This window comes from Suncus etruscus, chromosome 3 (genome assembly GCF_024139225.1).
Source record: "Suncus etruscus isolate mSunEtr1 chromosome 3, mSunEtr1.pri.cur, whole genome shotgun sequence".
Classification (NCBI taxonomy): domain Eukaryota; kingdom Metazoa; phylum Chordata; class Mammalia; order Eulipotyphla; family Soricidae; genus Suncus; species Suncus etruscus.
The window spans coordinates 129,579,014-129,596,343 of NC_064850.1; the positions used below are offsets into that span (position 1 = coordinate 129,579,014).

General features: G+C 41.3%; 1 protein-coding gene and 1 non-coding gene across 7 annotated transcripts in view; both read right to left on the bottom strand.

The window, feature by feature from the left end:
* Positions 1–17,330, bottom strand: part of DLGAP1 (DLG associated protein 1) — an 882,390-nt gene that overhangs the window by 95,898 nt on the left and 769,162 nt on the right. The window lies entirely within an intron of this gene.
* Positions 8,282–8,411, bottom strand: LOC126005144 (small nucleolar RNA SNORA51). The gene has a single exon (XR_007494318.1). It is a non-coding gene; the product is annotated as a small nucleolar RNA SNORA51 (small nucleolar RNA).

Here is a 17,330-nt window from a genome sequence, read left to right on the forward strand (position 1 = left end):
TTAAACAATTATTTTCAAAATATTAATTTTACATCACATTTTCATACCAAGAGATAATAAGAATTCATGCAATTATCTTTAATTAAACAATCTGATACATGCTAGACATATCTGTTAGTACACCGTAGACATAATTAGATCAAGAATTAAAATTTTTTTTTTGTTTTCTTTTGTTTGGGGTCACACCCGACAATGCTTAGGGGTTACTCCTGACCTGCACTAAGGGATTACTCCTGGCAGTGCTAAGAGGACCATATGGAATGCCGGAAATCAATCCCGGATTGGCTGTATGCAAGGCAAATACTGGCCACTGTATTATGGCTTTTGCACCCACTTGTTAGAAACTTTTATTATCTAAAAAGCACTGTGCTGGCAGATCATAGGAAACAGCCATAAACTTGGAGTAGTTTGGATTTCAATGGTCACAGAGGATTTTATTATCAGTTACTTGAACAAGCAATACTAACCACTGCAAGTTTACCAAGTTCAGAGGGGATAAAAATATCCTTCATGAGGATGGAGAAATGTGAGGGAAGGGCATTTGCTTTGCACGAGGTCTGACCTGGATTCAATATGCAGCACCTCAGAAGGTTCCCAGGGCACCCACCATCGCCACCGCCATCACATACTGAATGCAAAACCAGTAAGCCCTTGGTACTGCCGGGTGTGACCCAGAATCCAAACGTTCTTTGTGTTGTATGTTTGGGGTCGAGGTTGGAATTTCCTGTGCACATTTTAGGCCATGGTTGTAACTACGTGTTCATAATTAGTACATCAATAAGATCCTGAAAGTGCTATAGCAGCGGAAGAAGGAGAAAGCAGCCTTTGAGTCAAATTTTTGTACCAATAAAAAGCTGGGAAATCGGGTCTCCCGGCAGAGAAACATTTTGATGACGGATGCTCCAAGGCCCAGTGTATTTGCACGCGCTGATAACCTTGTCAGGTCTCCAGATAAAAACACCTTGTGTCACTCGCTGACACCTGGCGCAGAGGTAATCAAAAGCGCTGCCTTATCTTCTAGCGTTAAGAGCATCCAACCTCAGCTCTCAGTAATTAGGTAGAAATTTCCTGCCTCTTACTTCCCTTCCCCCAATAAAAGAGGAGGGGAAGGAAAACGATGGGAAAGAGTTTGTCTCTCTCCTGGTATTGAAAACAAAAAGGGAGCAAAACAGCAAGAAGTTTTGAGGGAGCAAGCAAAGCAGCTCAATCCCATTCCTGGGGGGCGCTCCGGAGGGTCCAGGGTTTAGGTCCCGTCATTATCTGTGAAAGAGGCTCAAGCTGATGAAAATGCGAGAAATCTTTTTAGGATCTTTCCTTTCTAAATGTAAATGACTGAGTCAGAGCTTTGCGGGGGAGGGGAGGAAGTCAGTGTCCACCCCAGTCACCCCAACTGACTCACTCTTGATGCTGTTAGCTGGGCGGATTGGAGACAAAATTTGAACCAAAGCAGCAACAAATCTACTTTAAATACTCACACACTAAGGAAATTCCTCTTTCGGGCTGAATGCTTTTCAGACAAAAGAGCTCCTGTTGACATCTCATTTACAATCTCCCCCAGGACACAGACAAGACTATTTCAATAAACCCGCCTCAGAAACACCTATTGTTGAAAATCTCTAACTCTCTCACAGGCTACCACCATTCCCTATTGTTTTGTAAAAGAAAAGATATAGAAGGATTGGTTTTGTGGAAGCTAAGAAAAGAGGGAGGGAATTAAAACAATGTTAAAAAAAAAATAAAGACACTTTGACCTGCTGCTCTTGGAGATGGTGCACAGAGAATAAAATCAATGGATCTCTATTTTATAAGACATTCAAGAAATCTATTACGTTCCTGAACTAGTGATTGTTGAGTGGCTAGACTTAATGCCAGCTTGGGAAAGTGAACTCTTGCCAATGTCTTGGATAAATGAAAAACAAAAACAAAACAAAACAAAAAAACAACAGACTGCTCTGAGCCTCAAAGCGCCTGATTGCAGCCTCAGTATAGCTCAGGGTGAGTCTTTGATCTCGACTATTTCCCCAAGGACTTCGAACTCTACAGTCCAGGTGGAAGATTCAGGATTAGTGTTGGCACTCGCTTACTCCATTAAGGTTTCTTCCTTTTTGTCACCACCCTTTTCTCCCTCTTGTAGTAAAATGTGAACATGTTGTGCTTATATCATCCTTTGATAGTTTTCCTTCAGCTATAGCTCAAATTGAGAAATGTAATTGCTGACAGGATATTCAATGGGCTAGCACGCAAACTTTGCAGGCCTGGGTTCAGTCCCCACACCACAAAGTCAAGAACATTGTTGGGAGTGATCCTTCACCAAAACACTAATAGAATGTGGTAACTGGGTGTGCCCCTTAAAAATTCCCAGACAAGGAAAAAAAAAGAACTATATTTGTGTTTACTAGAGAAGCATTTATCAAACACTCTTTTCTCTCTTAATAGAGCTCCAGTTAATATTTTGGGAATCTGGTTCTTTTCTTTGGCAACTTGGAGCCCTTCAGCTACTCCAGAATTATTCCATATCCTCCTACCTACCTTTCTGCTTGCTCACTTCCTGTGATCCTCTTGGTAGGTCAAAGCAACTTCCTAACAAAATTTCTTCCATTGTAAGTGTGACTGTGGAGTGAGTGGCTCATGAAATTTACAGAGGTGAATCAAACAGTTTCACCACTTATATAATGAAATAGGTTAGAAGATTGCATCAAGCCAAGGGGAAGTGCTACTTCAGAAACTTTTTTTCCCCTTTGGTATGTGTATGTCCTGATCTACATTCTGGTCAATAGGTGAAATGGATTTTGTCTGTCAAACTATCTTGAGAAATACTGATCTAATTTAATTGGTCTTCTTGCCCCTGCTGCCAGCCAGTGGCACACTCAGGTTGCAAGTGTTTTTAGCCAATACAACTCTTTCACTGAGAGTTCTGCCCTCAGGATAAAAGCAAGAATCTGGGGCTTTGTGGATTCTAAATAATGTGGTTCCAGCTCACCGTTCAGATTTCAGAATTTAACACTTTGGCCCCTTTCACTTTCAGTTAACCGAACTGGCAGCTTTCCTGGCCTTTTCCTAGAGTTCTTCAGGAGGAACTTTCTTTTCTTCCTCTTCTGAAATCACTTTTAAACGTTTTTCTGGATCTAATGAGAACTCTGCACTCTTAATCAGACAGAACACAATAAATTTTGAATGCTTTCTCAGCTCTGCACGAGGTCCAAATCAGCATTCACTAAATATTTGTTGGGTAAATAGTGTTCAACAAATGTTCCCCATTCCCTACTCTAAGTGAATTTGGATAGTTATTATACAAGTTCTTCCTTATCTGTTTCTGAAAGCTTCCGTTTTTTTCATTCTTTTAGATTTCACTATCTTCTGTTCTTTTGCTTTTCAAGTACAATCTCATTAGTTCCCAAATTCACTGGGCTCCATAAAAATAAAAAGTAAAGCTTGCTGAGCTTCCCTGGCTGGTTCACCCACTCTCTAAATTCAGAGCCCTCTGATGGGAACAGAGGGACAGAATTCAGCAATCTAGACCTGTAGGGCTCTTCTGATTGGCCCCTTTGAATCTCTAGGTGGCTGAAAAACTCTTCTTTCAGGAACCAGAAAGAAGCAGTGATTTCCCCTAGGTCAATATTTTTTAGAATATTGCATGCTTTTGTGTGAATTTCTAACAATAACCATCAAGCTATAGCTATAAAAACTTGATCCAATGGGTTGAATACAGGTTCTGCATGCTGGAGGCCCATTATTCTATTCCTGGTGTCACAAGATCCCTGAACACTTATCAACTTATGTTATAGAGTTTGGGTTTAGATAAAATAAAAAGTCAATGAACAGGAATACACCATGTTCAGAGGAAAAAAAAAAAAACAATAACAACGATACTACTTTCTCCACTTTTCTGGGGGTGTCACATTTGGCAGTACTCAGGAGGCCTACTCATGGTTCTGTTACCAGGGATTGCTCCTGGCAGTGCTGGGCATCAAATTCAGGTCAGCAAGCTTAAAGTGTCTTAACCAGTATGGCTATGCTATCTGTCCTTCTCTCTAGCCCAAGCCCATTGTCCTTTTTTTTTGGGGGGGGGTGGTGTCAAACTCCTGATGGTGTTTGGGGTACATTATGGGGTACCAGGGACCCTATCATAGTTGGCCAGTTTCACAGATTCTCAGCATGTGCAATGCAACTGCTCTGCAACTGTACTCTTTCCAGCCTCATAACTACTTTTAAAAGAATAAGGGACCAGGAGAGAATATCGTGGTCCCCAGCTCCACATTGCCTCCAAGCATGGAGGAACCCAAGAACCATTGGGTTTGTCCCCAAAGATGCACCCAGTACTTGTCAAGTGTGGACCCAGAGGGTATGAACATCACAGGGTAGCAGAGCAACCTTAGGTCCTTACATGAATGCTGGCCTGTTGGCTGAGAACTGTCAGGAGTGGCTCCTGAGCACCTCATGTGAAGCCCCCCCAAATAACTTAAATTAAAAAATTAATACTCTTAATATTGTTTGTTGATACTTCAGTCTCCTTCCACTCACCCCAAAACAGTTTAACAGTGATAATTATATTTGACAGCCTCACTGAACAGATTTAATTAGCTTCTGATATTCTCACACTTACTACTGGTCATTTCTAGCATGTTGCCTCACTTTATATCCCTTCATGCCTGTGGGAAACAGTGTCATTTGCCATCTTACAATTGCCATTCTGGCCCACAGAACCTAATCAAGCAGCTATGACTTTTCAGTGAGGCAGACAACTCCCTCCCTGGAGTTAGAGTCTCAACCACTGCTCTCCATAACCAAGAAGAAAAGGGAGTCAGCTGAGCATTCTGGTTACCTTCCTATTTAAAGACACAAGAGTCAGACATGCCTTTCCTTCCTCACCATTAGTGAAACTCTAAGCTGTGGCTGCCATCTGGAGTCCACAAGCAGCATCAACCAAGGAAACAAGTCTGGGCTGAAGAGGACAAGAGCTAGATGACAGAAAGCTTTTAAAGGTCAGTTCATTGGTTGGCATACCTGCAAAAGTTCTTGTATTTGAGAGAAGAAATGCCTTATCATGGATGGGAAGGACGGGCCTCCTCAGAATGACCAGGCTTTTCCTGGTATGCATCACTTTGATATGTGGAGCTAAGGTCAAAAGAAGCCCTGTGGGCTTTCTGAGAAACTCTTACCAGTACCTCAAAGAATGAAGACTTTCTGCATGTCAGGTCATCTCCAGAAAGCACCTTCTTATCAGAGGGCAGGGCCAATATTTGGAGCCTCCATGTATCTTGTTTTTATTTTATTTAATTTTGCTGTTCACTTTCACTTGTTTATTTATTTGACTTGGCACTTGTGCAATAACTCTCTATACATTAAGTACCTTAACTTCCTCAGAAAACTCTTGTTTACGCATCAAAATTCACTTTGCTGTGTTCCACCAGTCCCTCCTATGGGTCTTTTTTACAGAACTTGTCACATGTGGTTTATTTCCCTGTGCTCTGAGATGAAAGCAGAGGAAAACTTGTCAGCAGGTAGATCACTACTAGTGGCATTTTGTTTTTTTATTTTGGGGGCTACATCTAGAGGTACACAGGAGCCACTCCTGATTTTGAGCTATTTCTGTGCTGGGTGAGCTGTAAGCAAAGTAAGTGCCTTACCCTGTCTTTTCTTTCTCAAGCTCCTCTCATTGTATTTACTATTATTATTATTATTATTATTATTATTATCAATTATTGTCTCCATGGGAAATTCTACAGAGATATTACCAAACCAAAAATTTCTTTTTCAGAGAGTCTCAGCTTTAGTGGCCCAATTTTGGTTGGTGGTAATTAAGGTAAGTTATGGAAAAGCAGTACCCTTAAATCAACCAGACCTGGTACAAGCCTTGACCTGCCAATTACAGGTTCAACTCCCGCTACGTTCTTCTTCCACTGAGTTCAGGGAATAGCATCAACAAGTTTAGAGTGTAATGAGATGAATGGAGAAGTTGGTGTGGGGTGAGGTGATAAAGCCTAGCACTTTGACATGCTACACGTAATCTCTTTTTACCTTTCTTTCCTTTACAATGAAAATATTTCAGAATATACATAGACAGTTCCGAAAGCAGATTTTATTAGAAGGTACATGTGTGTGCATTTGGGATATTTTGTAATTTGTAGATATTGGGTTTGACAGCACAAAGACAGCACAAAGACATCCTGCATTTTTCATTGTTATTACATTAACAAGCACACTTTTTTTGTTTTTGTTTTTGTTTTTGGGCCACACCTGGCAGCGCTCAGGGGTTACTTGTGGCTCTCTGTTCAGAAATCACTCCTGGCAGGCACGTGGGACCATATGGGATGCCGGGATTCAAAGCATGGTTGGTCCTGGGTCAGCACTTGCAAAGCAAATGCCCTACTGCTGTGCTATCTCTCCAGCCCAACAAGCACACATTTTAACATTTTACCCTAGTGTCTAATATTCAAACTTCTTCGTACTTGGATTTAAACTCATTCTTTTTTTTCCCCTTAGGGATGTGTTCCATGACCCCCAGCTTTGAATTAAATTCGTATTCTTCCACTTCAGACCTGTCACCCTAACTGAGGAGAGGAAATGATTGTCTGGCATGTAGACAGAGGTGTCATCAGACCAAATTTTTTTCTTTCTTCCAAAGAGACTCTATGCTGCCCAAGTTCCTTTGCCAGTAGAAAACAGAATTGACTATGAGGTGTTGAAACTTATATATTGAAAAATACTTTGCAGGCCAGAGAAATATAGACAATGGGTAATGCATGTGGCCAATCCTGGTTCAGTCACTGGTACTCGCGCCCTGTTAGGATTGATTCCTGAGCACAGAGCCAGGAATAAGATGTGAGTGCAGCCAGGTCTTTCTTTCTTACAAAAAGCAAAAAAAAATAATAAAAACAACAGAACTCACTTTCCAAGGTCATGTACGTGTGTGTGTGTGTGTGTGTGTGTGTGTGTGTGTGTGTGTGTTGTCCATTCTGCTCTTCAGTTGAACAGTGTAGTTCCACTGTAGCCCATGACAGTTCTCTATGACTTTCAAACACTGTCTCCAGTGGTCTCTATCCTTTCCCCTTAAATCACAAAACATGATTATCTCCAGTTCTGCTTCTCAATCTTTGGAAATGCAGAAATTGCTACTAAGTATTGCTTGGGTCCAAATAAGTGGTTGAAAACTTTTTCATACTGTTTGCTATCATATCAATCCAGAAAAGATGAAACAAAAGTCATTTGCAAGTGGGTGTATTTTTTCCTTTGCTATCATAGTGAATGGTTTCTAGTGGGAAAGGAATGGAGGGCAGGATGTAGGCCTGCTCACTGTTTAAATCCAAGTACTTGAATTTAAAATTCACATATCCAGAGAGATGGTTATCAAGAGCTGGAGCTTACATTTTGCATACAGGAAACCCAGGTTTGGTCCCAAGCACTGCATGGTCCCACAGCACCTTTGGAGTGACTCCTGAACACCAACTTGCAGCCCTCAGCATATCTCTCACCAAGCTCTGTGTAATATCTGTCAACTAGATTTCCAGCTTACTATAGTAATTAGACAGGCCACTACTTTTTAAATGATCCATTTAAGTTAACTAAACTCTGTCAAGTAAACAATAACTTGAATTTGATCTCTAGGTCTGAGAGGTATTATTACATCATATTTTAGAAAGTAAAATGTTGTGGTAGATTTTGATTTAAAGTGCATTGCCTAGGGAAGTCTGCTTAAACTTTGAATGTCTCTTGAATGTCTCTTCTTCCATAAGAAGAGAGGTACTCTTACTAAGCCAGATCCCAACCCCTCTTTAAAATTCCTTTAAATATCATTCATTTGTGTGTGGCGAGTAACACCTGGTGGTGCTCAAGCCTTACTCCTGGCTCTGAGCTCAAGGATTAAACACTCCTAGTGGGCTCCTGGAACAATATGGGGTGCCAAAGATTGAATACTTGTCAGTCACATAAAAGGCAAGTGTCCTACCCACTGTTCTATAGTTCTGCTGCAGCTCTCACCAACATCTTTTAATGCTCATGAATAAATAGAAACTATAGCTGAAAAATCCTCAGTATATTATCTGATACATAGTAAGTGCTTAAAGGACCTGCCTGGCCAAGATGCTCAAGAATAAGCATTTCCAGACATGAAGATTATTTTGAGCTGAGGTCAGAGAAACCTTTTCTCATTCCCTTAACTACTTGAAAACTGGAGTTCTCACCTGGAATTCATATTTTTCTCCTATAAGAGAAACATCAATAAGGCATGGCCAATGTCCAATTGCTGAGTTTCTCAGGGCCTAAGACCATGTTCTACTTTTTTTTCTATCCCCCAATTCACAATACAAACCAGGCAAAGGGCCTGGGTTGAGTTGTATATGGGGTGCATTTACTTTACCTCTTTATATACAGTCAGTGTAAAGAACACAGTCTGTGGTAAGAATTGGGAGGCCTCTGTTTTACTTTTGTTTGTTTGTTTGTTTGTTTTTGGGTCACACCCAGCAGCGCTCAGGAGTTACTCCTGGCTATGTGCTCAGAAATAGCTCCTGGCAGGCACGGGGGACCATATGGGACGCTGGGATTCGAACCAACCACCTTAGGTCCTGGATCAGCTGCTTGCAAGGCAAACACCGCTGTGCTATCTCTCCGGGCCCTGAATATGTATTTCTAAAGAGACTTTGGAAAGTCATCCTTAATTCCAAGGAGTGGCTACAATAGGAAATTTCCAATTAAATGACAGAATGAGAAAGTCCAAGCTTTGATATTTTAATAGAGCATCTATTAAAATCTATTAAAAATCTATTAAAATCTATTAAAAATTGAAGAAATCAATTCTTTTACCTGCTATACTTTACAAATATATGTATATGTAAGTGTGCTAAGTACTTTTTATACATGACCCAAATTCATTATGCTTTACACATTTTTAAATAGAGATAAAATGCAGAGAGGCTGGTAATAGGCTCATGGCAGATGGCATATTCCAGAGGTGGTCGATTACAATAGCTTTCAGAATTCAAACATTCTCAAACAGGAGTCTGCCAGCTGTTTTTTTTTTTTGGGGGGGGGGTCACACCCGGCAGCGCTCAGGGGTTCCTCCTGGCTCTATGCTCAGAAATCGCTCCTGGCAGGCTCAGGGGACCATATGGGATGCCGGGATTTGAACCACCGTCCTTCTGCATGCAAGGCAAACACCCTACCTCCATGATATCTCTCTGGCCCCAACCAGTTGGTTATTTTTGACTGTTCTCAGGAGACCCTGGCACTGCTTGGGGATATGTGGTACCAGGGATTGAACTGGAGTCAGCTGCGTTCAAGACAAATATCTGATCCTCTTTATTATTTTCTAAGCCCAATATTTATTTATATTTTAAGCTTATGTTGGTTAGTGAATTTGATTAGCAAGGAACAAAAGTTTATCAAAGAAAATAGTCAGAGAAACCCAATCTGTAAATTTTAGGTTTGTGTTTCAGGAGAAACTTTGTGATAGCATGTTCTGAAACAATTACAATTCAGGTTGTCTTGATTCTAATGGGGTCAGAAGAAAGTACACAGGCAGCAAGAGAAGGCCCTATTTGGGCCAGGGTGATAAAGCAGTGGGTAGGGAGTTTGCCTTGCTAAGCAGTCAACAAGGTTTCAATTCCGGACACCCCAGATGGTCTCTGAGCCTGCCAGAAGTTATCCCTGAGTTCAGAGCCAGGTCTAGTCCCTGAGAACTGCTGGATGTAGCTCAAAAACAAAAATAAATAAATTAATTAAAAGGCTTTTGATTTATTACAACTTGTGAGCTGTTTGATTTTTCTCAGAGTATTTTGCCTTGTGATACTTTCTGTCACAAAGAAAAATAAAAAACCAACACTCACTGTCCGTTTTTAAATTCTATCTTTAGGGTGCATATGGACTTGTTGGAAAGACTGCGACTAGCTGTGAATTATACATCAAGCCATCTTTCTGCCAGGAGTTGGCTCTGAGCCTTAAACAGAACTTCTTGTTTACAAAAGACTGAACTTCTTGAATTTCTCTATCTACCTTCCATCTCTAAAATCAAAAAGCATGATTGTGTCTCCCAGCACACTTTAAAAGTCAACAGCTCTGCCAAGCTTTGCTCTCCACCCTCACTCCATTTTTCTTTAGCCAGCTTTTTACAACCTTTAAAAGAGGAATTGTTTGAAATGTCTTGAGGACCTGAGACCATATTATACGTTGAATGGCATACCCTCCATCTCTAAAATTTTTATGTTAAAGTTTTCTCTCATAGCATCTCAGAATATCTATACTTGAAGAATAAATAAGGAGTTTAAGGAGGATATAAGTTAAAATGAGTACATTAGAGTGGGCCAGAATCCTACATGACTTGGACCTTTAGGCACCATGGCAGAGGGAGACAGAGGAAGGACCATGTGTGGTCATAGGGAGTGGAAGGCCAAGCATAGAGTTATCAGAAGAAATTATTGGGACCTAGGATCTGAACAAAGAGTAATACCATTTTATAAAGGCCACATAACAGGCCTCTTTTAGGTTCTGAACAAGGAGATATGCCATTTTGTAAGGACTACATGGTATAAGCCACATGCTAGGTTTCTCAAGCCTATTTCCATTAAACACTGCCCCAAGTTACCTGGCTAAACCAGGTAGCCTACCGAGAGGAAGGACACAAGGGAGCAGTAGGAAGGTACCTAGACGACAGCCAATCATTTTAAAGATCTTCAAAAAGCTAAAACCTCCCTATATTCTTTCCCTATATAATCCTATTCATGACCTTGGGCAGAGTTTGCCTCTTGCAAGAGAGAACCCTGACCTGATCAGTTAGGAGCTATTGGCAGGTGGAATAAAGTTTTGTTCAGCTTTACTCCAATTGTGTGGTCTAGTCATTTGACTCCAGACCCTAGCAGAATCACCTGTTTACAGCTTGAATTTGGTCTTGTCCCCAAATTACCATAAATTTTTGTTGTTTAAGCCACCCAGTCTGTAATCCTTTGTTCCAGCTGCCTTAGAGTGAATAAATGCCACCACCACAGAAATTCACAGACTTAGAGGTGGGCTGAAAAACTTGGAATCAAAAGCCAAGTTTTTAGTACAGAAAAACTTGACATATACATAAGAAATGTAAAAGGCAAAAGGCCAGGGTATCAGGAGAGACAGTAGAGAGAATAGAAGATGCTGTTCTTGCAGGCAGCTGGCCCCTATTGGACCCCTGACACCACATGTCTCCATCAGCACAAAGCTGGGAGTGACCCCTCAGTACTGTCAGGTGTGGCCCCACCCACCCCTAAAAACAAAACAAAACAAAACAAAGGCAAAAAAACCTTTCAGTACAAATATAATGGGGCCAGGAAGGTGGCGCTAGAGGTAAGGTATCTGCCTTGCAAGCGCTAGCATAGGACTGACTGGACCGTGGTTTGATCCCCCGGCGTCCCATATGGTCCCCCCAAGCCAGGGGCGATTTCTGAGCGCATAGCCAGGAGTAACCCCTGAGCGTCAAACAGGTGTGGCCCAAAAACCAAAAAAACAAACAAATATAAATATAATAAATGTATATGAAACACAATTTAATAAATTTCTCAAAGTAACTCAATGTTTTTCCTGAGAGACCTGTTGGAGCTTAGGGTTGGAGTAAAGCAAGGAATGGGTGCTGGGGACACAGGTGGCTTTTGATTCCAAAGGGCAGGGTCTATGGCTCTAGCTGTTAGAAGGGAATATAAATTTAGAATTCACTGCTACTGTTTTGCTTCTCTAACTGCTTTGCTTTAGATATAAGGACTGCCATGACAGGCTTCAGATATGTATGTGGTCAGAACAGCCAGTTCCAAGAATTTGAGGGCACGTACTAGGACAACTAGATAAAGTAGTAACACCCTGGACCTCTGGGTGATAAACCTTATGAAACCTCATGTCAAGGTTGTGAGCACCTGAGCTCCTCCTCTACTGCTTCAGCCAACTACCGGTACTTTAAATCTGGCGGAAGCAATATGTACTAAAAACCTATAGTTTTACTCCTAGCTTGAAGTTCCAGATGCTCTCTAAAAGGGCTTGCAAGTTCCATCTGGGGGTCATCACCTGGGAGAGATGTAGCCCCTAGTATGCTGGTAATAAACTCCATTGTTTTTGCATTACTTTTGCATTATGACTTGTCTCATAACCGTCTTTGTGGGTGGGATTTCGAGTCTGGAGCAAATATCGCAAGTGCCTGAATCAGATGTTCGAGTGTGATCTAAGAGACTCACAGTGGCTTTGTTTCCTCTCTTCTCCTGCTCTCTTTGACTTTCTCCACCTGCCTTTTACAATACTGCCTCATTGCCTGGTGAATCAGAAGGAGGTTTACTTCCTGTATATTGGGGTGCTGCTCAGCTCCTGGGAAGGGTTCTAGAAACAGGAGGACTACTTGTGGAGTTTCAGTTGCTGGTGGGGTGGTCAGTTCAAGTCAAGGCCCTAACCATGTCAAATACCCTGGGAATCTCCTGCCTAATCTGGTAATAGCACTTTTTGGCTATAAAGAACATCAAAGTAGGTTTCACTAGGCAGACTTAGGGTAATTTCAAGCCTTCTTAGAAAGACGGATGTAGGCAGAAATGCTTGCAGAATCAGGGAAGTGTGTGTATGTTGGAGGGATGGTGGTTATGTTTGAAGATGAGTTGGGGGGGTCACATGACATTGTATTCTCTAGAACAGGGGTCTCAAATTCAATTTACCTGGGGGCCGCAGGAGGCAAAGTCGGGGTGAGGCAGGGCCGCATAAGGGATTTCGCTTACCGAATATTTGCAATAAAAAAATCGCATTAGTAAGAAAAAATCGCAAAAAATCGCATTAAACATTTGCATATCCCGAACGAAACTGCTCGGGGTATGCGAATGTTTAATGCGATTTTTTTCTTACTAATGCGATTTTTATTGCAATTATTCGGTAAGCGAATAATCGCGAATACTGCGATATTTGAAGGCCGGACGAGGGCCACAAAATGTTGTACGGAGGGCCGCAAACGGCCCGCGGGCTGTGAGTTTGAGATCCCTGCTCTAGAAACTGGAAAAGAGAAGGAAGCAAATGTCACCTTGAACCTAACATCTTAAGTGGTGGATAGGATCCTGTAACTTAAAAGTTTTGTTTTAAGGGCTGGAGTGATGGCACAGTGGTAGGGAGTTTACCTCACACGTGGCTGACATGGGATAGACCTGGTTTTGACCCCAGTATCCTATATGGTCCCCCAAACCTGCCAGAGCGATTTCTGAGCACAGAGCCAGGAGTAACTCCTGAATGCTGCTTGGTGAGGCCCAAAAACAAGAACAAAAAAGTTTTGTTTTAAAATAGAGCCAGAGAGTCTAGGAGGTGAGGCATTTGCCTTGAATGTAGTCACTCTGGCTCTAACCCTGGTTCAATGCCTGCTACTACATATGGTCCCTGAACATTGCCAGCTGTCACTCCTAAGCACAGAGCCAGAAATAACTTCTGTCCACTACCCTCCCTCAAATAAATAAACATGTAAGAAACAATTAATTTCATTATGAGTTACTATCAGTAAATGTCTGATTGGGACACCTATTTCACTTACCTATTTACACTGGATTATGAAAAAATATCTTAGGTGAAGAGGGGTCATGAGAGGAAATAGTTTAGGACCTGTTCTAGAGCAGAAGTTTGCATCTGTTTTACATCCTGCACATGGGTCCACAAATGGATGGTCAGAAAAGGGTCAGAGAAGTAGCTCTATAGTAGTCTTCATATGTCAGGCCCTGGGTTCCTTGCATGGCACTGCTAAGGAAAGAAATCAAAGGAAATAAACACACACACATATTGTTCTCTAGCCTTGATCTCAGAGAGCTGCCTACAAACCCATTTAAACTTGCAGCCTCCAAAAGGGTAGGATGATTTTTTATATTGCTTTAATTACTCACTGAGTTTGGGTTAATTGCAGTCACAGTGGAGAAACCAATGCCAGTGTTAAAGTATGAAAAACTTTGAGAAGAACAGTGATCATATTTTAAGAGCCAGGGACCTCTAGCTCAAGTGCTGACAAGCTTTTGGAGCTTGAGGGTTGAATTCCCAAGTCTGCTCTCAGGTGTTTTGAGTCAGATACTAGAAAAGGGCAAAGTGTGGAGGGTGTGGGGGACATGTGTGTAGTTATTGTTCTCATTTTTTCCCAATTCCTTGCCTACCTCAGGAAATCCTGATCTGGCTACTTAGGAAACATGAGTGAAAACATCTCTTTAACAGCTGTTTTAGAGTAGCATCCTTTGAGCTAAGTAGCCACAGTGCCTTCTCTCTCTGAGCCTTAGTCTCATTGTAAATGGACAGGTTCTAGAGCTGTTGGCAAATCCAGTGAAATAATGTATGCAAATGTCTTGATGTAGAACCTAGAACAAAATGAATGCTCCATACTATTTAATGGCCATGGTATTCTTTACACCAGCCTGGATAGTAACCATCTTATATTTCCAGATTCATATATCTAAGGGGTCACAATCTCACCTATATTAGGGATTTTATTTCAGATCTGTTAACATCTCTCTTAGCGATCCTTCAAAACTATGTGGAAAAAGGCGAGCCCTATCAAATGTGGCTGTTTTTCAGTGCTTCCCAAGATAGACTTTTTTGTAGCAGGATGTGGTCAGACCTTGGTGGACATGTTCCCAGCATCCTCTCTGTATTTATCTGTCTGGTTCAATCAGATCTGGTAATTTTCCTTTTTCTTGTTTTATTGCTTCATGACCAGCTTCTGGGTCCCTTAGACAGCTGCCACTATGGCTTACTGATTCAGAAGCAAAAGTAAGGCCTATGTAGAACCTTTTCAGGTGAGTGACTGTCTTACCAAGAGCTGAATAAAGTACAAGTGGTTGGTTGTAAACCCAACCCTCTGTTTGTCTTTGTTCTGACACCTAAGCTGATTCAGATGAGGCAGTTCTATATGGTTATATTAGTCTCTGCTATGAGGTAGTGAATACTGTTGGTGTGGGGGTGAATATAGGTCTAAGGTGCTGATAAGTGAGACTTACAGGAAGGGCCACTAGGTCCTTGATTAATATCACTTTGTTTCTTGATGGCAGATGAGGGAATTTATTCTAGCTCACCTAGGGATGTTGTAGTGGTTTTTCCTCAGCTGCCACACGATAGTAAAAGTATTCCAGGAAACCAGAAGACTGGAGTTTCAAAGCAAACAGTTTGGTTTCTCTCTACAGTTTCTGAGCCATGGGACATATGGAGAGGCCCAATTACTGAATGAATCCTGCTCATTTAAAATCAATTTTTTCTTCTTCTTTTTTTTTGTTTTTGTTTTGTTTTTGGGTCACACCTGGCCACACTCAGGGGTTTCTCCTGGCTCTATGCTCAGAAATTGCCCCTGGCAGGCTCAGGGGACCCTATGGGATGCCGGGATTCGAACCACCGTCCTTCGCATGAAAGGCAAACGCCTTACCTCCATGTTATCTCTCGAGCCCTTAATTTTTCATCTTAAGGAAAAAATATATTTTTCTTCCACCAAAATGATTTGATTTTTTAAATTAAATTAATAAAATAAAATTAAAATTAAATTTAATAAAAATAAAATTTAATTTTTTAAAAGATTATGATAAAGCCTTTTGTTTAAGACTAGGAGAAAATAACATTAAAAATACCTGTCATAACTTTTAATTCCAATTAATTTTGTTGTCTTTAACTAAAGACAGAAATTGGTAAAAAAAAAAAATGCTACTTCTGGGGGCCGGTGAGGTGGCGCTAGAGGTAAGGTGTCTGCCTTGCAAGCGCTAGCCAAGGAAGGACTGAGGTTCGATCTCCCGGCGTCCCATATGGTCCCCCCAAGCCAGGGGCAATTTCTGAGCGCTTAGCCAGAAGTAACCCCTGAGAATCAAATGAGTGTGACCCAAAAACCAACCCCCCCCAAAAAAAAAAAAAACCAAAAATGCTACTTCTGATTTGGCCCATTGGCTCCCAAGGATATATCTTTTTTTTTTTTTTTTTGGTTTTTGGGTCACACCCAGCAGTGCTCAGGGGTTACTCCTGGCTCTACACTTGCTCCTGGTAGGTTCGGGGACCATATGGGATGCCAGAATTCGAACCACCAAAACTTCTGCATGAAAGGCAAATGCCTTACCTCCATGCTATCTCTCTAGCCCCCCCAAGGATATATCTTAATGGTTAACTGTTTGTGTCTCCCAAAATTCATAAGCAGAAGCCTTATCCTCAATGAGATGTGGGGTTTGGAAGTAGGACCTTTGGGAGGTAATTAGCTTTAGATGACGATGAAAATGGAGAATCCTTCAGAATGATATTAGTGACCTTAAAGAAAGACACCAGTGAACTCTGTATCTTTGCCTCTGTTTCTCCCTTCTTTCTCATTAAGACACAACAAGGTAGACATCTGAGACTCAAGAGGTGAGCTGCTGTCACTATGATCTGGTTCTTTCTCATGTCAAGAACTGTAAAAAAATTAATATTCATTGTTAAAACCATTTCAGTCACTCTCTACAGCATTCCAAGTGACTTAGGCAGAACCTCAAAAATAAACTAATCTCTACTCCAGAAACAGATCTTTTAAAAATTGTGTTTATTGAGGACATTTGGGTGACACAAAAATGTTGCTCAGGGGTTATTACTGGCTTTGTGCTCAGGAGTAATGCTGGTATGGTGCCCGAAACAGAACCAGAGGAGCCAAAGTGGTTGCATACAAGGCAATTGCTTTACTTCCTGTATATCTCCTGATCAAGAAATAGCCTTAAAGACTGTTTCTTCTGACTTCTCTCTTTCCCAATTTCTCCCAAATTCTCCTAGAAACAAAGTCAACCACCACACACATAAATATGCAGAAAAAGAAGCACCAGAGCCATGAACCCTTGAATCTGCATTTAAGAGAGTGGCTGACTTGCAGATCTGGGGCTCATCAATTTTTGTTGGTCTAATTACTTCCCTCAAGTTATGGCTCTTCACATCTTTCCAAGCAAGCTTTTCTCCCTCTTTCCTGAAAATCAGCCCCAGATATCATGTGTCAATGACTTTATGATGGCTGGTTTCTCTATGCAGAAGGTGATTGAAGGAGTGGGCATAGTCTACTTACTAGCTTTGGGGGCAAGAACTATGTGCAGGTTTTTGTTTTGTTTCAGCAGTGGTGCTCAGAAACTACTGCTGGCTGTATGCTCAAGAGTGCCCCGTGGCAGTACTCTAAGAACCATCTATGATGCCTGAGATTTGAACAGATTTGGTGGGATGCATCATAAATACCTTAACCTTGCACAATCTCACTGGTCCCTATATGTAGTTTTGTTTGGCATTTTTTGTCACTTCCTGTTTTACATATTTGTATTTGGAGTATGTGACTATCTTCATGTCAAGCATATTGTCCTGGAGGCGGTCTTTCTTCATGTGTCAAATTTCTCAGGATGAAAAATTTC